The sequence below is a fragment of the Neomonachus schauinslandi genome, chromosome 5 (assembly GCF_002201575.2).
Source record: "Neomonachus schauinslandi chromosome 5, ASM220157v2, whole genome shotgun sequence".
In the NCBI taxonomy this organism is placed as follows: domain Eukaryota; kingdom Metazoa; phylum Chordata; class Mammalia; order Carnivora; family Phocidae; genus Neomonachus; species Neomonachus schauinslandi.
The window spans coordinates 91,929,268-91,949,909 of record NC_058407.1 but is presented as its reverse complement, the minus strand read 5'-3'; the positions used below and the strand labels follow the sequence as shown (position 1 = coordinate 91,949,909).

The following is a 20,642-nucleotide window of genomic DNA, read 5'->3' as shown; positions in this document are numbered from 1 at the left end:
TAAAAATAAAGAGATGGCGTCACTTGAAACCAATCCCAGTGAATGAACTCAGCGGAGCCCCGGGGAAAGGAGGAGACAGGCGAGGGCAGGGCGGTGGGCGCCGGGCGGGGCCGCGCGCTCGCCCGCCCATCCCGCGGCCGCCCGGGTCCGCCGCGCCGCTCCGCGCCTCGCTGCGGCCGCTCGGGGAGGGGTCGGGTCACGTTCCGTTCCGGAGTTCGGCGACTCGCAGGCAGGTTCCGCAGGCGCCGCTGGGAGGAGCCGGGGCTGCCCGAGGAGGCGGCCCCGCGGCCTCCTCCTTCCGCGCCCGCGCGCCCGCCGGCCGCGACCCCGGGCCCGGGGCTGCGCCCCAACAGGTATTTAAGGGTGTCCCCCCCGCCCCCCCCGCTCACCCTCCCGCCCCGACCTAGACGCGGAGCTCTTCCCTCCTGGTTGCGCTGTTTCCAGCCGCCTCACCAGCGTGAAGAAACGCAAACAATGATTTGAGAGAATTGCAATCACTCCTTCAAAAGTCTGATGAATCCCTAATGCAGGGCACTGCCGTCCTTGTGAAAGGGACGTTACAGGTACTTCGAGAAAAATCACTGTAGTGCTGTCAGGCATTCAGCGATCTACACGTGTTTGTCGTTGAGAGACCCCACATGAATGTCCCTTTCATTATTTGACTGTTTGTTTACTTACTTACGTTCACAAATTTAATGAGTACGAGCAGCATGAAATTCTCTTCTAAAATGATTTCTACAACGGGCAGTACAGAATAATTTTTAAATCAGACCAGAGGTTCACTGCCTCTTGAGATGTGCAAGTCCCTGTTGCTTTAACTTTACACATTTCGTGCATTTTCTATGTGCATTAATCAAAATAGCTCTGTTTTGAGATTGCATTACACTCTTTGGAAAACTAGAGACCTGAGGTGGCGACAAACCAGGACTTGGAATCAGTGAATAGGACAATCGGAGCTTTATTCTAGTGTTCTTTGAGCATTTGAGCATGAAGCTGCTTCTACTGAGAAGTACTCACGTGGATATCACATAACAAAGATGTGATTAACGACGGAAAAGCCTACTGCGAGTGGACTGCTCCATGAGCCAGAATTTATGTGTAGGAATAATCTGTCTCCTAAAATACTCCATTTGCAATGCCCTGGATTTGGGACATTGGTCCCTAAAGGCATCTTTGTTGTGGAATGTCCATTTGGACACTGCCTGGGGGACTTTTTTTTTTTTTTTTTTAACTGGCCAAAGAACTGAGAGGTTTGCGGTGGGTTAGAAAGATAAAACATCTCTGTACTCCTTTTCTGCCTTTAAATCCTGCAACTAAAGTGCATTGGTTCCTACTGATAATCACTTAAGGTTAGTATTGGGGTAAGCCTCTGGGAACCTCCAGCTCATCTTTCAGAGGAGGAAAAGGAGCTCATCTGGAGATGAGAGACTGCTGAGCACTTGGGGCAGTAAATTAAGCCTGAAGGCCACAGATGCAGAGTCACGTTCTGCCTCTGCCTTTGACCTCTGAGACTTGGGCTGGGAAGAAGCAATCTCTCCCCCTGTTCCCCGTCCTCTGGTGGCCAGGAGATGTTACTGCAGCTTTCATGGGACTACCTGTGCTGTTCAAGTAAACCTCCAAAAATCTGTTTATAGACCTGCTGTTTTTAGAACATTTTGGAAGCGGTAGTTTAAAATGATCTGCATCTCAAGTCTGCTTAGTTGGAAAAGAGAGAATCCTTGTCCTACAGGTGAAGAGCACAGATCTTGCCTAGATGAAAGATTCAGCAAGAATATATGGAATACCCTTTACTTACTGCACATCTTGAAACTTCTCTCTCCTTTATGTGCCTTCCATGCAGGTGGTACCATGATAGCTATTATGGGAGCCTCCCCAGTATATAGCATCCAATAAGGGAAACAAGACGTAGATTAAAACTAATTAAAAACTAAATTAGTGGGCGCCTGGGTGGCTCAGTTGGTTAAGCGACTGCCTTCGGCTCAGGTCATGATCCTGGAGTCCCGGGATCGAGTCCCGCATCGGGCTCCCTGCTCAGCGGGGAGCCTGCTTCTTCCTCTGACCCTCCCCCCTCTCATGTGCTCTATGTCTCTCTCATTCTCTCTGTCTCAAATAAATAAATAAAATCTTTAAAAAAAAAAAAACTAAATTAGTGATTGAGGGGCACACAATATTGGTTAAAAGAGTCCAGCAGAAAAAAGGAGCAATGTAGGCTGGGGCTGTCAAGGAAGGCATCTTCCGAAGAGCTTTGACCTCATCCTTGAAGGAGAATTAAGATTTAGTTTGGGTTAAAAGGGCTCAGTGGGAGGACTATTCCTGAGGGGAAATGGTATGAACAAAGAGATGGAGGTAGAATGAATAAGGTGTATTCAGGTGAGGGACAAGAAGACCCTTCAATAGCAGTAGAGATTGGTGTGTAGCAATTAAGAACTGGGCTAATATTAAGAAATTTAGAGGCACATTATGAGGTACTTGAATGGTAGGATAAATAGCTTGTTATTAGTCCAACAGGTTGATGCTGAACAAGTTTACTTCATTAAAGAGCACATTTCTCTTTGTTCTACTAAAAGAGCTTCTATATATGCTAACAACAAACTTGTGGAAACAAATTAAAAACTAAATGCCACTTATAATTGCTCCAAAGAATATGAAATCTTTAGGTATAAATCTAACAAACCATGTATGGGATCTGTATGCTGAAAAATATAAAATGCTGGTGAAATTAAAGAAGGCCTAATTAATTGGAGCAACCCACTACATTCATGGATTGGAAGAACCAGTATAATAAATATTGTCAGTTCTTCCCAAATTGATCTATAGATTTTTTTTAAAGATTGTATTTATTTATTTGACAAGGAGAGAGAACACACAAGCAGGCAGAGCATCAAGCAGAGGGAGAGGGAGAAGCAGACTCCCCGCTGAGCAGGGAGCCCGATGAGGGACTTGATCCCAGGACCCTGGGATCACGGCCTGAGCCAAAGGCAGACGCCCAACCGACTGAGCCACCCAGGCGCCCCTTGATTTTTTTTATTTAAATTCAACTAGCCAATATATAGAACATCATTAGTTTCAGATGTAGAGTTCAGTAATTCATCAGATTCATTTAACACCCAGTGCTCATCACATCACGTGCCCTCCTTAATGCCCATCACCCAGTTACCGCATCCCCCCACCCACCTCCCCTACAGCAACCCTCAATTTCTTTCCCATAGTTAAGAGTCTCACGGTTTGTCTCCCTCTCTGATTTCTTCCCATTCTGTTTTTCTCCTCCCTTCCCCTATTGATCTATAGATTTAACACAATACCTATCAAAATCCTAGCATGGTTTTTTACAGGCACAGACAAGCTGAACCTAAAATTGCTTCTGGCACGTTTAAAGGGATGAATGAGTGCTGGATTCCTCAAAGGCAGATAAAGAGCTCATAAACTTAGGACACCAGCAAAGCAAGGGCTCCATGGCTTACAATTAGACAATCAAGAAGGAAGCTATTTTCATTTCAGTACATGTAAGTGTGCGGTTCAGTCTTGTTTTCAGTCAGAGTTAAATATGGGGGAGGAGCGCCATAATCTTCAGTGCTTAGACCCTGTTAAGTTTTTAATCCACCCCTGGCTGAAGCTTAATCATTCATTCAGCTATTGGTTATTGAGTGCCTACCAACCAGCATGTGCCAGGCACTGTGCCTGGCTCTGGGAGTTCGGTTATGAATAAGAGAAGCAAGGCCCCTTCCCTCGTGGAACTAACATTCTAGTGGGGAGAGAAGACAATAAGCAAACAAAAACAACATCCAGGACTGTGAGAGGACTGACTATGTGGAGAGAAAGCTGGATGATGTGAGAGCAAATGATCGAGGGTAGGGGCCAAGGTGGCTGAGGAAGGCATTCATGAGGAGGGGACATTTGAACCCATCCTTAAGGATGGCAAACAGAGAAATGGTCTCGGCAGAGGAAAGAGATCATTCTGAAACTTCAGTAGAAGCAGAGTGACTTGGGGGCGCCTGGGTAGCTCAGTCGTTAAGCGTCTGCCTTTGGCTCAGGTCATGATCTCAGGGTCCTGGAATCGAGCCCCGCATCGGGCTTCCTGCTCAATGGGAAGCCTGCTTCTCCCTCTCCCACTCCCCCTGCTTGTGTTCCCTCTCTCGCTATGTCTCTCTCTGTCAAATAAATAAAATCTTAAAAAAAAAAAAAAAAAAAAAGAAGCAGAGTGACTTGGAGGGAGTTGGTGTGTTTCCAGAGCAGAAGAAAGGCCTGTGGGGCTCAAAAGTGTAAAACGAGGTCAGGGAAGAGCCAGACTGTGTAGGACCTTGTAATGCATGGTAAGCAGTTCGCATTCTATCCTAAAAGATTTAAGCCAGTTAGTACATGATCTGATTTATGAAGAGGGTATTTGTAAGTAATCATGAGTTTAGTTTTGAAAAGAGAGTTTGAGGGCGCCTGGGTGGCTCAGTTGGTTGAGCGACTGCCTTCAGCTCAGGTCATGGTCCTGGAGTCCCTGGATCGAGTCCCGCATCGGGCTCCCTGCTCGGCAGGGAGTCTGCTTCTTCCTCTGACCCTCCCCCCTCTCATGTGCTCTCTCTCATTCTCTCTCTCTCAAATAAATGAATAAAATCTTTAAAAAAAAAAAAAGAAAAGAGAGTTTGAATAATATTCTATAAATATTTATTTAATCTGGCAGCTCCCTTTTCCAATAGGAAGCATTTTTGATCATTTAGTTCATCTCCAGGGATCCCTTTAGTGTCCCCAAATCAAATGTTCTTGCCCTAGGATTCATGTATTCCTAGGGAGTATATGGATGGGCTTCCGAGGGTCTAGGAGGCCCCTAAAATTTTGTGCATGTATCCTTATGTGGGTTTTTCTGTGTCCCTAGCTTTCAACAGATTTTCAAAGGACTGTCACACACACACACACACACCAAATAAGACCTATTTTATATTTAAGTCTTGGCTGTGACTTTTGGATGGTGGTGGCTGCTATTGTCCTAGGGCTCATGGCACTATACAAATGAATCACAGTTCTGTAAAGCAGCAAGTTTTGCCTCCAAGAGATGACACCATATTGGAGGAGAACACTATTTGTGGTAGAGGAGAAGGGAATATTCCAAAAGTTTGCCTCCAAAGAGACCTCATGAAAGAAAAATCTTACCTGTGTGATGTGAAAACTAGAAGATACCTGAGATAGTACCATCCCGCTCATGTTACATATAAGAAAGCAAAGGTCCAGAGAGGTGAAGTGGCTTGCCCAAGGAGGCACAGCTAGTCAGGGACTAAACTGGGATTAGAAACAGGTCTTCCAACTCTCAGGACAGAACTCTGAGCTCCTCATTTTAAAAAACAAAAACACCTGACCAAATATAGTATACAGGGGTGCCTGGGTGGCTCAGTCGTTAAGCATCTGCCTTCGGCTCAGGTCATGATCCCAGGGTCCCGGGATCGAGCCCCACGACCGGCTCCCTGCTTAGCGAGAAGCCTGTTTCTCCCTCTCCCACTCACCCTGCTTGTGTTCCCTCTCTCGCTGTCTCTCTCTCTGTCAAAAAATAAATGAAATCTTAAAAAAAACAAAAAACCATAGTATACATAAAAGTCTTAATAGGAATTAAGTGTTCAATTTCATTCAATTAAATTAAGCAAACACATGCTCATTACTAAGGAAATGGAAGGAAAGAAGGAAGTAAAGGAGTTCAAAAACATAAAATCCCAGCTCTGAAAGTGATAGAAAAAAAAAACCTCAATGTCAAATTAAGACGTACAACCAAGAAAGAGTAAATAGCAATTACACTGTTATCAGTGTATAGCTGATCTTTCTGTAAGAAAAATGTAAATAGACAAAATAAGTTATAAGAACTGGATGACTTTTCACTTATCAATTCAACAAAGGTTTTTTAAATGGGTAATCCCAGGATTAGGTCAAGAGTGTGGTAAAATAGGCCTCCTCAATGCTGCTGGTGAGAGTATAAATTGGTGTAACTATTCTACAGAGCAATTTGGCAATATGCTTTCCAAAGTCTAAAAATGCATACCTAGCAATCCTCCTTTAAGAATTTGTCTTAAGGAAATGAGAGTACTATTCTCCGAAAACTTACAAATAAGGATGTTAATTGTAATTTTAAGTAATAGCTAACACTTCTTGCAAATGATCTCATTTAATCCTCACAATTACTATTACCTCCATTTTACAGTGAACTTGTTCAATCACACAGCAAGTGGAAGAACTGCGATCTGAATAACATGTCCTACACATCTAAGCAGAAACAAGATCATAGAGGCTGTATAAGCTATGCCAAAGGGCTTGGACTTTGTTCAAGGCAAGCGGTGAGGAAGCTGCTGGAAGATTTTAAGCAGGAGAAATGACAAGATCAGGTGTGCATTTTGCTGTGTAAACAATGGCTGGGGAAGGAAGACATAAAGCAAGATGAGAGGTGCTTGTACACGCTAGAGAACTAAATATAAATGGAGAGAAGATATATCCAAAAGATGTTACAAAACTAGAATTAAAAGAACCAGTCACCAGTTAGATCTGAACTGTTAAGGGGGAAGGCAGGATCAAGGATGACTCTTGGGACGCCTGGGTGGCTCAGTTGGTTAAGCGTCTGCCTTCAGCTCAGGTCGGGCCCCGCATCAGGCTCCTTGCTCAACTTGGAGCCTGCCCCTCCCTCTCCTCTGCCTGCTTCTCCCCCTGCTTGTGCTCTCTCTCTCTCTCTCTCTCTCTCTGTGTCAAACAAATAAATAAAATCTTAAAAAAAAAAAAAAAGGATAACTCTTAAGTTTCTGACTCTAGCAAATGGGTGATGATAATGCTACTTATTTACATCACCAGGGGAAAGATAAGTTGAATTTTAAGCATGTTGAGTTCCAGGTGCCTATGGAACCTCGAGAGGAATAGACTGTTACATTCATGAGTCTGAAGCTCAGAGGCCACGTCTGGGCAGGAGAGAAAGATTTGGGATTCATTAGCCATATTTAGTTTAGTCATGGCCAATGGATGAGGTCATGCAGGGAGAGTGAGAGAAAAAAGATGTTGGGAATGCAAGGAGAGTGAGAGAAAAAAGATGTTGGGAATCAAGGGAATTACTGATGTTTTAGGAAGAGACAGTCCAAAAGAAGCTCTAGGGAGGCTGAGAAGGAGAAACTAGAAAAGCAGCAAGAAAAGCAGTGGACATAGCTGTTACCAAAAGTCGAGAAAAAAAAAGCACAGAAAGAACTCCACTTAGTTCATGCTCAGAGAAGCCCCGATGGTAAGGTCTAAAAAGTCTTTCTTTGACTTAGCAATAAAGTGACCGTGGATGGGATGGTTTCACTGATGACAGTCTTGCAAAGGCAAGATTGCAGTGAGTTGAAAAGGGAATGAGAAGGAAGAAAATAGAAACAGTGCAACAGAAACTACTCTTTCAAGAAGCTTGACTGTTTTTTGTTTTGCTTTGTTTTGTTTTTTAAGATTTTATTTATTCATTAGAGGAGAGAGAGAACGCAAGCAGAGAAGAGGGAGAAGCAGGCTCCCCATTCAGCAGGGACCCTGATGCGGGATTTGATCCCAGGACTCTGGGATCATGACCTGAGCTGAAGGCTGATGCTTAACCTAATCAGACACCCAGTCGCCCCAAGAAGCTTGACTGTTAAGGAAAAAAGGATCATACCTCGCTACAGACAGACGTAAGACACTTAAAACCTAAAAGATCCTAATGATTTCATAACCAGACTGTTTTGTTTAATCAAACAGTTCATAACAAGCAGGTATTAGAGGAGTGCCCTGAGAAATAAGAATTTCTCTGTTGCAAGCTTGGGGAAGTTGCAGGTGGACTTTTGCTATTTACAGCCCAAACTTTCTTTTCTTTTTTTTTTTTTTTAAAGATTTTTTATTTATTTATTTGACAGAGAGAGACACAGCGAGAGAGGAACACAAGCAGGGGGAGTGGGAGAGGGAGAAGCAGGCTCCTGGCCGAGCAGGGAGCCCGATGCGGGACTCGATCCCAGGACCCTGGGATCATGACCTGAGCCGAAGGCAGACGCTCAACGACTAAGCCACCCAGGCTCCCAAACTTTATTTTCAATTTATATAGAGCACGCATTTGGGGGTTTTGTCAGGGCTGTTTGACAAGTCTTTTAATAACTGTGAAATGCAATTTTAAGAATAAAGGAATTTGTGAATTCTGCTTCTTTTCATCTGGTCCTAAAGAAAAATAATTGGAATAAATACAGTGATGTCCTTTTTCTCTGATATAAAGAATAATTTAAAAAATGATGTTTGTTTTTGAAGGCCAGCAATCTTTAAATGGCTTTCCCATTTTCTGAGTAAATACAGGACTCAATGTGCTCCGTTTTAAAATTCACAGTGGGGGCGCCTGGGTGGCTCAGTTGGTTAGGTGACTGCCTTCGGCTCAGGTCATGATCCTGGAGTCCCAGGATCGAGCCCCACATCAGGCTCCCTGCTCGGCGGGGAGTCTGCTTCTCCCTCTGACCCTCCCCCGTCTCGTGTTCTCTCTCTCATTCTCTCTCTCTCTCTCTCAAATAAATAAATAAAATCTTTAAAAAAAATAAATAAAATAAAATAAAATAAAATTCACAGTGGCTTTCTGGACTAAAAATGACAACATTCAATAATAATAACAGTCATGTTTATAAATGTAAACATTTACCTTTAGGAACAATCTTTAACCAGTAACTGAACCTCTTGTTCAATGTTAGCTAAGCTAAACAGCAAGATAGGATATATTGACCAAATAGCAAAATGCTATTTTAACTGAAAAACGCTTTTTAAATTTGTGCAGGGGCACCTGGGTGGCTCAGTATGTTAAGCGCCCGACTCTTGACTGCGGCTCATGTCATGATCTCAGGGTCGTGAGATCAAGCCTCACACCCAGGCTCCCGCGGCACTAGGTATGGAGCCTCCTTTAGGTTCTCTCTCCCTCTCCCTATGCCCCTCCCCCACACACCCATGTGCACCCCTGCTCAAATACACACATTCATACATAAACAAACAAACAAATAAATAAGTTTATTTATTTATTTATGTAAAGCCAGTCTTTGTATTGAAGAAAAAGTTCTAGTCCTCTTTAGGACACCACATCTTAGGAATATCTCAAACCACTACTATAAAGAAACTAGAAATTAAATGGAATTTGAAAATTAATTAATATCACTGTGTTAAGTCAAATGCACAACAATCAACTCTTTTGTACAAGATATATGTTGGGATTTTAATTCTCATGACAACCATAAGAGTTAGGTATTATTATTACCTGACTTGAGACTGAGAAAGGTTAAGGAGTTGACTCAAAGATACATAACTAGGAAATGGCAAGTGAGAACACACACCCAAGTTTTCTCACAGGAAGTTTCGTTGAGAAGATAAAAATGCAAAATATAAGTACTTCAAAATAATGGTATAAGCAATGCCACTATCTTAGAATGCTCTTCTGTGATTATTGGTCAAACTTACACAGATACGTGCTTCAAAAGTTGGAACAAATGAGAGCTCTCTGAGCTGGGGAACAGCCAGCCAGCGGCAAATTTCAGCTCTGCCACATACTGGCTATGTGACTTGAAGGAAACTTAGTTTCCTCATCTGTAAAAAGAAGGTAATTAATGCCAACCATCAAGAGCTGTTGTGAAGCTCAAATGAATACCATGTAAAGCACCAAATATAGTGCGTAGCCCACATGGTGAATACTGACTACACACTGATTCCTTCCTCTTTAGGAAAAGCTGTATGTAGAACTCACTTAGATCTTGAACAATAGATTGAATTGGGATATTAAAAGAGAATAGGGAAGCTCATTCCAGGAAGAGAAAACACACAGTAGGAGACACAGCAGGGAAAATGTGTTTAAAATAGTTTAACTGAAGCAGAACATTTGTATTGAATAGTATATAATAAGCCTGGAAAGCAGTTTGGGGCCAGATTACATAGGGCCTCAGCCAAAGAATTTAGCTTTTATATTATAAGTAGCAGGGAATGATGGAAAATGTGGTTCCTTTTTAAAATTATGCTGTATTAGCTTTATTTTCTATTCTAAAGCAATACCTATGCATTACTAAAAGTCTGTAAACTACAGAAATGTGTAAAGAAGAAAGTACAAATCACCTTATTCAATCTTGGGAGAGAGAAATTTTTCTATTGTTATTCTTTTCTTTTTTTTTAATTTTTTTTTATTTATTTGAGACAGAGAGAATGAGAGACAGAGAGCATGAGAGGGAGGAGGGTCAGAGGGAGAAGCAGACTCCCTGCTGAGCAGGGAGCCTGATGCGGGACTCGATCCCAGGACTCCAGGATCATGACCTGAGCCGAAGGCAGTTGCCCAACCAACTGAGCCACCCAGGCGCCCTCTATTGTTATTCTATTATTATATCCTTTGGTGGTATTTTGATTCAGTTTTTCTTTTACTGTGTACATTTGTTATTTTAATACTAATAATGACGTTTATAAATATGCAGGCACGTATTGGAAAACACTAAGCACGTTTACAAAACTCCTTTTTTTATGCAAAGGCTTGCCTCTAAAAAACGTAACTGCATATTTAGGATGGTCAGATGACCAGTATGAGCTCCCTAATGCTGGAAAAAATGAAGTTTCAGTGACACATTTATTGGGTGCAGTGTTTGCTTATCTTTATGATGTGTCTTGTCCTATAATTTCAACCTAAGGCTGTAACATTTTTTCCTTTTAATTAGAATCTAATGAAGTTATTTAATTTTTCAAAAAATGATTGCTACCATCACACTAAGGATCGCCTCCGGGGGTATTTGGATATCTCTCCTCCAGTTTAAAGATTTGAGCTTGGAAATGGGTGGGATAAGAGTGGGCTTTTAGGTGGCTTAGTCCGACCAAAGCATATCAGAAAGATCTAAGGAAGGGAATCATGGAACAAGAGAGACTATGTTGGGCACTGGCTATAGGTGAGACATACGTCAAAAAGGACTAAGACTGGTGCGGTGGCAAAAGACACAGAACGAAAGCAACAAATACAAGAAATAGTACAGAGAGAGAATTGAGAGGACTTGGTGATTCATGAGCTATGGAGGGTGGAGATGAGTAATGAAAGATGATGCTGAGATGTCACCTTTGGCAATTTACATAAGATTTCATTTCCACATCTATAAAATGGGGTTAATAAGTGTGCCTTCTTCACAGGGTTGTTGAGAGGATTAAATGGATGACGTCTAAGATGCTTAGCACAATAACTGGAATGTGTTCTCAGGAAGTGTTAGCTATTACTGTTTATATAGCTGTTGAGTATAGATGACTGGGTTAATGATGACATTTTTTTTTTTTTAAATAGGCTCCACACCCAGCATGGAACCCAACGTGGGGCTTGAACTCATGACCCTGAGCTCAAGACCTGAGCTGAAATCAAGAGTTTGATGCTTAACCGACTGAACCACCCAGGCTCCCTAATAGTGACATTCTTTTTTTTTTTTTTTTTTTTTTTTTTTTTTTTTTAAAGATTTTATTTATTTACTTGAGACAGAGAGAATGAGAGACAGAGAGCATGAGAGGGAGGAGGGTCAGAGGGAGAAGCAGACTCCCCGCCGAGCAGGGAGCCCGATGCGGGACTCGATCCCGGGACTCCAGGATCATGACCTGAGCCGAAGGCAGTCGCTCAACCGACTGAGCCACCCAGGCGCCCCCTAATAGTGACATTCTTAAAAGAAATAGCAAAGTCAAAGTTGGAGGTCTGATTGGGGTGGGGGAGGTGGATTGAGCTACATTTTAGACATGTCATATTTAGGTTTACGATGGACAGTGAATTAAAAATATTCACAAGAAACGACTGCTGGCCAGTGATATTTTCGACAAGAGGCACATTCTAGGAAGATTTGTGAAAAGCAGACATCTGGAGGATGGATGCCCACCACGAAGTATTACCCGCACCTCTCCCCACAACCTCTATTTATTAGTAGAAATTACCCTAACAATGCACAGCCCCTAAATGGGTTGACTTCCCGGCTGAGCAGCTCTCCAGGCAGGACAGATATGAAAATAGTAAAGTGCGGAGGCTCTGGGGCCAGATCTGTTTGCTTCCCACCTCTGCCACTTACTACTATCTGATTTCAAGAAAACTAACACACTAAACTTCTGTTCTCTTATTTACAAAACGGAATAATACAAATTTCCATCTCATTGGATTGATGAGAGGATTACATGAGACTCTTTACGTGTAGCCCTTTATAAAAGGTTTATAAGATGTGATATAAATGTCAAGGATGGCTATTAATCCTGTCTCTCCTGGAGGTTATGAGTTATATTTATATTTCTTATCCATCCATTACAGTGCCAAACACAAGAAGCACTCTCTTCTAACTGCTGATCACTTTGCCCCCTTAACAGTGGTCTTCTGCCTCTCCCCGTGTCTTAGTCCCTTTGGGAACTTTGTTACCTTTGATTGTGTGAAGGCCTTGAATGTCAGGCAGCATCTCTGGGGCAAGATAGTCTGTCCACCTCGGGAGAAACCCACTGTATTAGTTTTCTATTGCTGCTCTAAACAAATTACCACATGCCTTAGTAGCTAAAAACCACAGAGTTGGGTGCTCAACTGACTGAGCCACCCAGGCGCCCCCTACATTTATTTCTTTACCAGAACCTCAACAGCCGTGTTTTCATTTTAGCTCCAATTGATGATTAATGGACAGCAGAGTATGTCTTAAGAAAGACAGGTGAAAACTATCAGGTTGCAAGGCAAAGCATGTAAATATATCAGAGAATGGAATTTTTTTTAAGGGGTAAAAGGCCATCAGTACTATTTTAAGAGTACCAGGAGCTCAAACACTTGTAGCTGAAAAATGGGTAAAACCTCAATACCTTTGAGTTTCCCTCTGAAATTCAGTATTCCTGTCTTTTAAACTCTTTCACCTCCAACACATATAAATGTGCTCAAAATTAATCGTCCAAATGCTCAGTGAAGATAATTTTAAAAAATTTTTCATCATTGATCCTAATTTTCCAGCAGATAGGAGGCTAGCCTTAGTATGGGATTGGCAAAATACTTAACTTGAAAAATGGGACAGGCTAGCACTTTAGCTTTGGGCAGGACACTCAAGAGAAAGCAAAGAGAGAGAGCCAACAAGTATTAAGCACCTCTTATTGCCAAACACTGCATTTACATGTATTGTCTCAATTAATTCTCACAACTCCAGTAGGTAGGCATTGTTATCCCCACTTCAAAGATAAAGGAATTGAGGCTTCAAGATGTGAAGAGTCTTCCACAATCACACGGCTAGAAAGTGGCAGAACTGGGATTACTGTCCAATTCTACATGAGTCAACACCCATTCATCCTCTTCCCACGGCCCTCAACTCCGCTTCCCTGAGTCGCAGTTTCCTCATCTACAAAATGAGAGGGTTGAGTCAGATAATCTCCCAAGGTCCCTCACACTCTTACCGCAGGGCCTCGGTGCTTGGGAGGGGAACGAGGAATTGGGAAGGGGGCTCCGGCACCAGGCCGAATGTCTTTCTCTCTTAAGTGGGAAAGTACTGGGACTCTGTCCTCCTGTACATCTTGATTCCCTGACTTCTGAAAGGAGGCTGTCACTGAGGACCACACTACAAATGATGAGGGGGACTCCCAATGCCCACCACTTAAAAAAAGAAACAAGCTCTCCTTAGTGGAGCTGCTTTTTATGAATTTACATTTTCTTTTTTTTTTTTTTTTTTTGGGGGGGGTTTTTTTAATATTTTATTTATTTATTTGAGAGAGAGAGAATGAGAGAGAAAGAGCATGAGAGGGGGGAGGGTCAGAGGGAGAAGCAGACTCCCCGCTGAGCAGGGAGCCCGATGCGGGACTCGATCCCGGGACTCCAGGATCATGACCCGAGCCGAAGGCAGTCGCTTAACCAACTGAGCCACCCAGGCGCCCTGAATTTACATTTTCAAAAGCAAATCCATCAACACTTATTGTTGAGAATCTTACTGTGCCCAACACTGAGTTAAACTGTATGGAGAGGCTCCATAGGGGACAGCAAGGACGTGTAGAGGTAGTCTGTATTCTCAAGAAACTTACAACTAAAAAAGAAAGAAACAACTAGCTGGGGGGGGACACAACTCATAAAACGATTTTCAGAAGACAATGTATAATACAGGACTGAACTGTGTGGTCAAGACAGTATGTACTATAGGAGTCCAGAAACCAGGAGATCAACACAGGCTGCAGTCCTCAGAGAAGGCTCCATGAGAACTGCGGCAAAGACAATGTTCTTTACCTTGCATTCTGCACTAGTCTTCCTTGGCCTTCTCTGTAATTGTGAAATCCTGGTATAAACCTTTCGCATAGTTCAAACATTCTCAGTTTTGGAGGCTACAGTGATGTCCTTCATACCATGTCATCTGAATGTCACTTCATCTTTATTGGCACATTTGAGGGGTAAAACCCCAAAGGTATGCAAACACCGTCATGGATACTTGCTTCAAGCCATGGGAAGTTTCATGCAAAACCAGTTTCTCAATAGGGCAAATGTTGTGTAAGGTGTAAGAAGCTTGAGAAACCAGTTAAAGGCAAAGCCTGTCACAGCAAGAACCAGATTTGAATGGGGACACTTGCCTGTCTTAGTCACCTCTTAGTCTGCCTCTGGCCCCTTACCTGCGGAGACCCCATGCTTAAACATTTCTTCAACACTTTGGCCCAGAGGTCATAGGACTTTGTCCCGTTTGGTAGGAACCTCTTATCTCTATAACAACCACCCCCAATCTGCCCACTCTCATGTGCACTCTACTGATAAGAGACTCTAGGTCTGAAAAATTGGTTCAAAATTCTGGATCCATCCTCACCCTCAGACAACTAAGTGTGTGTCCCTTTCTCCAAATTCTACCCTAAATATAATCAGGGACTGTGATCCCAAGAGATGGTCTGAGTTGATACAGTAGTCCAGTAGATTAAATATTCACTATATTTACTGTGTATTCCAAAACAATGCTAGACTGAGGGATATTTTCCAAACTAGCTGAAGACACAAAACGAATATACAGGAAATAGTATCTAAGCATACCATATGCTAAATCAAGGGTAACTGTTTCAGAAATGAGAGGAATTAATGAATACAGAAGTAATAAGAGAAAGATATATAGAGGCAGGGTTTAGGACGGACCTTAAATAATGGGAAGAATTTGGATAGTCAGGGAAGATAAATTATGACATTCTAGAAAAGAAAAGTACTCTAACCAAAGGCAAGAGAAGTGGAAGATGTCTTCATGGAAAGCCAAGGTGGTCACTCTGTGCGGAGGAAGGGTGGCAAGAATATGCATAGCAGGAATTCGTGGGAAATGAGATCAGATGGATATGATGAACTCATCAACAGAGTTAGCAAACATTTGTTAAGTGCTGATTAGGTGTCCAGGACTGTACTAGATCTCTTGCACATAATAATAATAGCTTACACCTACTAGAGTTTATAGGGTACCAGGCACTATGTTAAGCACTTTACATATATTATTCAACTTAACCATCACTACAGACCTATGACATACACACTGTTAATATCTCCATTTTACAAACAAAGAAGATGAAGCCCTGAGAGGTTAAGGAACTTGCTCCAGGCCATATGGTTCTTGAGTGAAAAGGCCTGGATTCAAACCAAGGGAGTCAGCTCAAATGTGGGTTCTAAGCACAATACTAACTCGCTTCCACACATATTATCTCATTAAATCCCCATAAAGTTCCCTATGACATAAGCATTATCCCCATTTTACAAATGGGGATCCAAGGCTCCAAGAGTCAGTGAATTATTGCCCAAGGTGGTTCTGCTGAGTACAGAGGTGGCATTTGAAAGCAGGCCCACTAATTCCAAGTCCTTTAAACTTTCCATTACAACATAGCTGCCTGGCAGAAAGTTTGTCTAGAATGGGATCAAATTAAGGGAAACTCTAATAGCCAAAAAGGGCAAGAAGCCTCTATGATGGGTTCTACAAGTTAAGAACTTCAGGGTTTTTGTTTTTGTTTTTTTTAAAAGATTTTATTTATTTATTTGACACAGAGAGAGCAAGAGAGGGAACATAAGCAGGAGGAGTGGGAAAGGGAGAAGCAGGCTTCCCACAGAGCAGAGAGCCCTATTGGGGGCTTGATCCCAGTATCCTAGGATCATGACCTGAGCCAAAGGCAGACACTCAACGACTGAGCCACCCAGGGGCTCCAAGAACTTCAGGGTTTTAAACAGACAAGACTTGTTGAATAAAGATAGGTGTAGGCCTGGCACAGGAAACTGAATTGGGGAAAGAGTGGATTTGAGCACTGGATGATAGTAGAGGTGGTAAGGACCTAAAAATGGGCGTAGGGGAGAGGGGGAGAAGGACAGAAACAATGACCAATATTTGAAGGAAAATCTGATGGTTCTTAGGCAATGAATGGCTGAGGGCCAATGAAAGGAGATTAAGTCAAAGAGGACTTTGCTTCTGGTCTCAATGACTCACTGGACTCTTGACATGGAACCAGAGGTTATAAAAGCAGCTGGTTTGTGGCAAAAAATGAAGGTCGTTTTTGAACATGTTGCAATCTGCTCGGCAGAACAAATGACTGGCACATTCCGGAGAAAATGACCAGTAGACAGTCAGAGAGGTGGGATTGGAGCTCAGGTAGAGAGCCAAAGCTGTCAATCACATCTAACAAATAAGCTATGCAGGACCGCTGAAAGGGCAGACAAGTCAGATTGCAAGGAAAATAGGGTTTTCATAGTCAGAATAAGCCAGGAGTCCAGGAGTTGGCAGAGAACAAAAATGCAGCATAACAAAAGAAAGTAGGCCCAAGGGCAAGCAAGCCACAGGTCTGGACAAGTTGTTAGGGCCAAGGCAGAGAGATAAAAGAATTAAAGGGACACAGCAACAAATGAGATCTCACTCCTATCAAGGAGAAATGACCGCTGAACAATTTCCTGTCCTGTTGCTGCTATTTGGGAGTGTTTCCCTATTGCAGGAGCCAACCCAGCCTAACCGAGGGGTGCTTGCACTCCGACCCAGCAGAATAATCAGGAACTTTGCAACAGGGAATATATAATCGACATCAGGATAGGGAGAGAACCAAAGTCACCAAAAAAAGTCCTCTCCGCTGGAACGGATGCTTAAAACCGATCACTATGGTAAAATTTAGATTATATATCTTGTACCACAATAAAAATAGAGGAAGGCGTCTCTCCCGAAAACATAAATGTCTATGGATCCCCCCACCACACACAATTTCCGAAAGCCCATTTAATTTAGCAGCTCTTGGACTTACCCTTCTTTGTCCACGATCTTGATTTCCTTGCCCAAGCTGGTGGCTGTGCTGCTGAGGGAATGAAGGTACTGAAACCAGGAATGTCACAGCTATGCGGCTCTCATGTCCCTTCCGATCTGGAAAGAGAAGGGGAGAGTCAATTATGGTCAATTTTCAGTGGAAGCTCCTCTTCTGGCCTTTCTGCTACCTCTGTCCTTTTTCCAGAACGTGGAGACCATGATCCATTGGCCATAGCCCCACCCTCTGTGACCTCTTCAGCCTGACAGAATTAAGAAAGTGAGACATAGAGCAACTCAGCCAATACCTGGGAGGGACTGAAGTAAGACAAGAACCCGGGAGTCCCGTGATTTCAGTTCTTGCTTGTTGCTTTTCGGACACTTCCTTTTAAAGTTCTAGGTCCTTTTTAATTGGCTTCACAGACATCACCTCCAAGCCTACACACAATTCCTTTCCTGGGCAGGATACAACCTGGTCCTAGTTTAGGGGTCATCCATAAACCTATATACTCTTGGAAGTAGCTACACAGGGTTCCTCCCCATTTACAAGTAAGGAAACAGGGCCCAAGGTTATGGAGTGGCTTGCCCAAGGGCATACACCTGGTTAATTGCAGAACAAGAAGGAGATACTGGCTTTCTAATCCACTCTCTAAATCTCTTTTAGCTAGACAAAGAGATCCCCGCTGAAATATTTGGAATTCTATTTTTATTAAAGCTTTGCTTTCCCCATGATGAGTCTCCTCTGTTGCCTTTTTCTCAAAAGATGTTTGAAATGCCTGATAATGCCAGATTAGGGGTTCTGAAGAGAATGGTAGCAGCAGGGGTGGAGTGGGGGAGTGCACTGGTTACCCACAAAACCATCTCAGACTACCTATTATGTTGTGGCTAAAACTCAGATCCCTGCCCTCCCTCAGCCCTCGTACCGCAGAGCCTCGGAAGCGGCCCCTGTGTGCTAGGGCTCAGTCATTTCTGCCATTGCCCCATATTGACCTTGATCTCTGCCTCTGAAATCTTTGATTACCAAAGTCAACACGCAGCTGGTTGGCTTGGGAGGGGCCCTCCAAGGCTATGGCAAGATAGAAGAATGACAGTTCAGCTCGTCATAAACAGATTTATCAGGCAAACTTCAGGAAAAACTGGTTGCTCGAGCTTGCCACCTCAAGAAAAATAGTTTTGTGTAAAGCTTGACATGACGTGAAATGTACGTACACAAGTTGCTTCCATTGCCACACTCATTTTGGGAGTTCTTTGTGGGTCACTTCACACCAAAAGATTTCTTCTCCCTCCTCCGCCCCCCACCCCCGGAGATAATTCAAGCTATAAAGTTAACCAGAGAAATGGATTATCTATTTTCATCAAGCCTATAAATCTTGTCTATGGCCATTTCCTGAAAATGCAGGAACTCAAGGTTAGAACTTGAAAGTTACAGTCATATGTTCATAAAATAATAGAGCTGTATGGGACGTGGAAGTCATCCAATCCAGCCCCTAATTTTGCAGATGAGGAAACTGAAGTTTTCCACTATTAGGATTTTGTACTTCTACTAGGCAGCCTAAGATCACACTCATGTCTATATAAACCAAAACTGCAGTTGGCTCCAAGGAGCTAGTGGTTGACATAAAACCCATGGTGCTTGTCATGTACACACTACTTAGCTAGATTTTCCCCACCCCAGCTTTATACCATAAATTTCCTAAAATTTTGTTCAGGAGTTTACATTTTCCCTTTCCATTCCTTTTTAAAATTTATTTATTTTTATTTATTTATTTATTTTTTAGTTTTAACTCCATATTCCAGCCTATGGTTTGAATTTTGGTTCTGTCCTGAGTTTCCTAAGGGTGTTTGGGAAAGGGGAAGATCATTTGCTAATATGCACTTTGCAGTGTGCTTGCCATCTCATATTTAATAGCTAAACTGTTCTAAATAAAACTATAAAAAGCATTTAATTTGGAATTCTCCCACCTCGTTTTTTTAGATCCTCAAGGAAGATGGACAATTTTTCTCCCTTATTTCTTGAAGGAGCTCTAGAATGGGCCTTTCCTCCACAGGGCAGAAGAACATTCTCACAGCTTGTATCTTATCATGAACTGGTGTGCCCAGGGGAATGCAAGGAAAGGCCACCCTCTCAACTCCAGACTGGAGGAGTCTTTTTTATGTCCATTTTGATGTATCATTTAATGATTTATCTTCCATTAGCCATGAAAGCTGGAGGAGGCAAGAAATTTAGTAGGGAGGAAAGGAAGGATGACCTAATCTCTTCTGTCCTCAAAAGGATTGTCTGTTGTATGCAAAAGGAGAATTAACTTGAGTGAAATACTGAGATCACTTTATATACTGTAAACAGCCAGAAACCTAAGAATTAGCCCTTACTTCTTCCTCTCCTTCATCCTCCATCTTTAATAATAAGAATGGCTAAGATTTATCGGGCACTTGCTATGTGCCAGATACTGTGCTAAGTATTTTGCAAGCCTGACTAATTTAATCTTCACAATAGTTATCATGAATTTTTTTAAAGATTTTATTTATTTATTTGACAGAGAAAGAGAGAGCACAAGCAGGGTGAGTGGCAGGCAGAGGGAGAGGGAGAAGCAGGCTCCCCGCTGAGCAGAGAGCCCAATGTGGGGCTCGATCCCAGGACCCTGGGACCATGACCTGAGCCGAAGGCAGACACTTAACTGACTGAGCCACCCAGACGCCCCAAGAGTTATCATGATTTAACAGACCACTCACTTGAACTCACATATTTAGCAATGGTAGGGCCAGATTCATACCTAGGTTATTGTGACTCCAGATCCCCAAAGCTTACCCACTATAAGTTTAGTCCAGGTTCTCTGGGAGAGCCATCAAACTATAATGTAGGTTTGACCCTATGAATCATGGAGGGAGGGAGGGAGGGAGGAAGGAAGGGAGGGAGGGAGGGAGGGAATGGGGAGAGAGGGAGGAAGAGGTGAGAGAAGGAAGGCTGGAAGGTTAGTTAGGTGGAAGAATCTTAGACTGCGGTTCAGTTCTAAGAAAGTTCAGCAAAGCTGATGGAACATCTGGAGCTAAAATGTCTTACAGAAAAGTCCCACATTTCCCAGGAATGGGCCTGCCTTAGTATCCCTCCCATACTCAGTAATAAAGCAGCCTGCCTGGAAGCATGACCTCGGCAAGAAGCAGTGATGGACTTCAGAGCACAGAAGCTGGGTTTCTCAGTCAATTGTGATTCTTTCTGAGAGGTGCATTTTCTTTTTTTAAAAAGATTTATTTATTTTTTATTATTTTAGAGGAGGGAGGGGGCGGGGGGGGGGTAGAAAATCTCAAGCAGACCCCCCAATGAGCACAGAGCCCAAAGCGGGGCTCAATCTCATGCCCCTGAGATCATGACCCTGAGATCATGACCTGAACCGAAGAAATCAAGAGTCGGATGCTTAACCACCTGAGCCCCCCAGGCACCCCTGAGGGTACATTCTCATTGTTACCTTA

At 42.9% G+C, this 20,642-nt stretch overlaps 1 protein-coding gene and 1 long non-coding RNA gene across 2 annotated transcripts in view; one reads left to right on the top strand and one right to left on the bottom strand.

The window, feature by feature from the left end:
- The window catches only part of DUSP16 (dual specificity phosphatase 16), a 95,629-nt gene extending 78,119 nt beyond the window's left edge, over positions 1–17,510 (bottom strand). Inside the window, exons 1-2 of the mRNA XM_021690527.2 lie at positions 17,486–17,510; positions 17,182–17,297 (exon numbers count right to left, since the gene is read on the bottom strand). The gene's annotated coding sequence lies outside the window, so the exon portion shown is untranslated. The remainder of the gene's footprint in view (positions 1–17,181; positions 17,298–17,485) is intronic.
- LOC110580859 lies at positions 418–7,487 on the top strand. The gene is made up of 3 exons (XR_002480367.2): positions 418–563; positions 6,170–6,350; positions 7,426–7,487. It is a non-coding gene; the product is annotated as an uncharacterized LOC110580859 (long non-coding RNA).
- Positions 17,511–20,642: the final 3,132 nt, after the last annotated feature.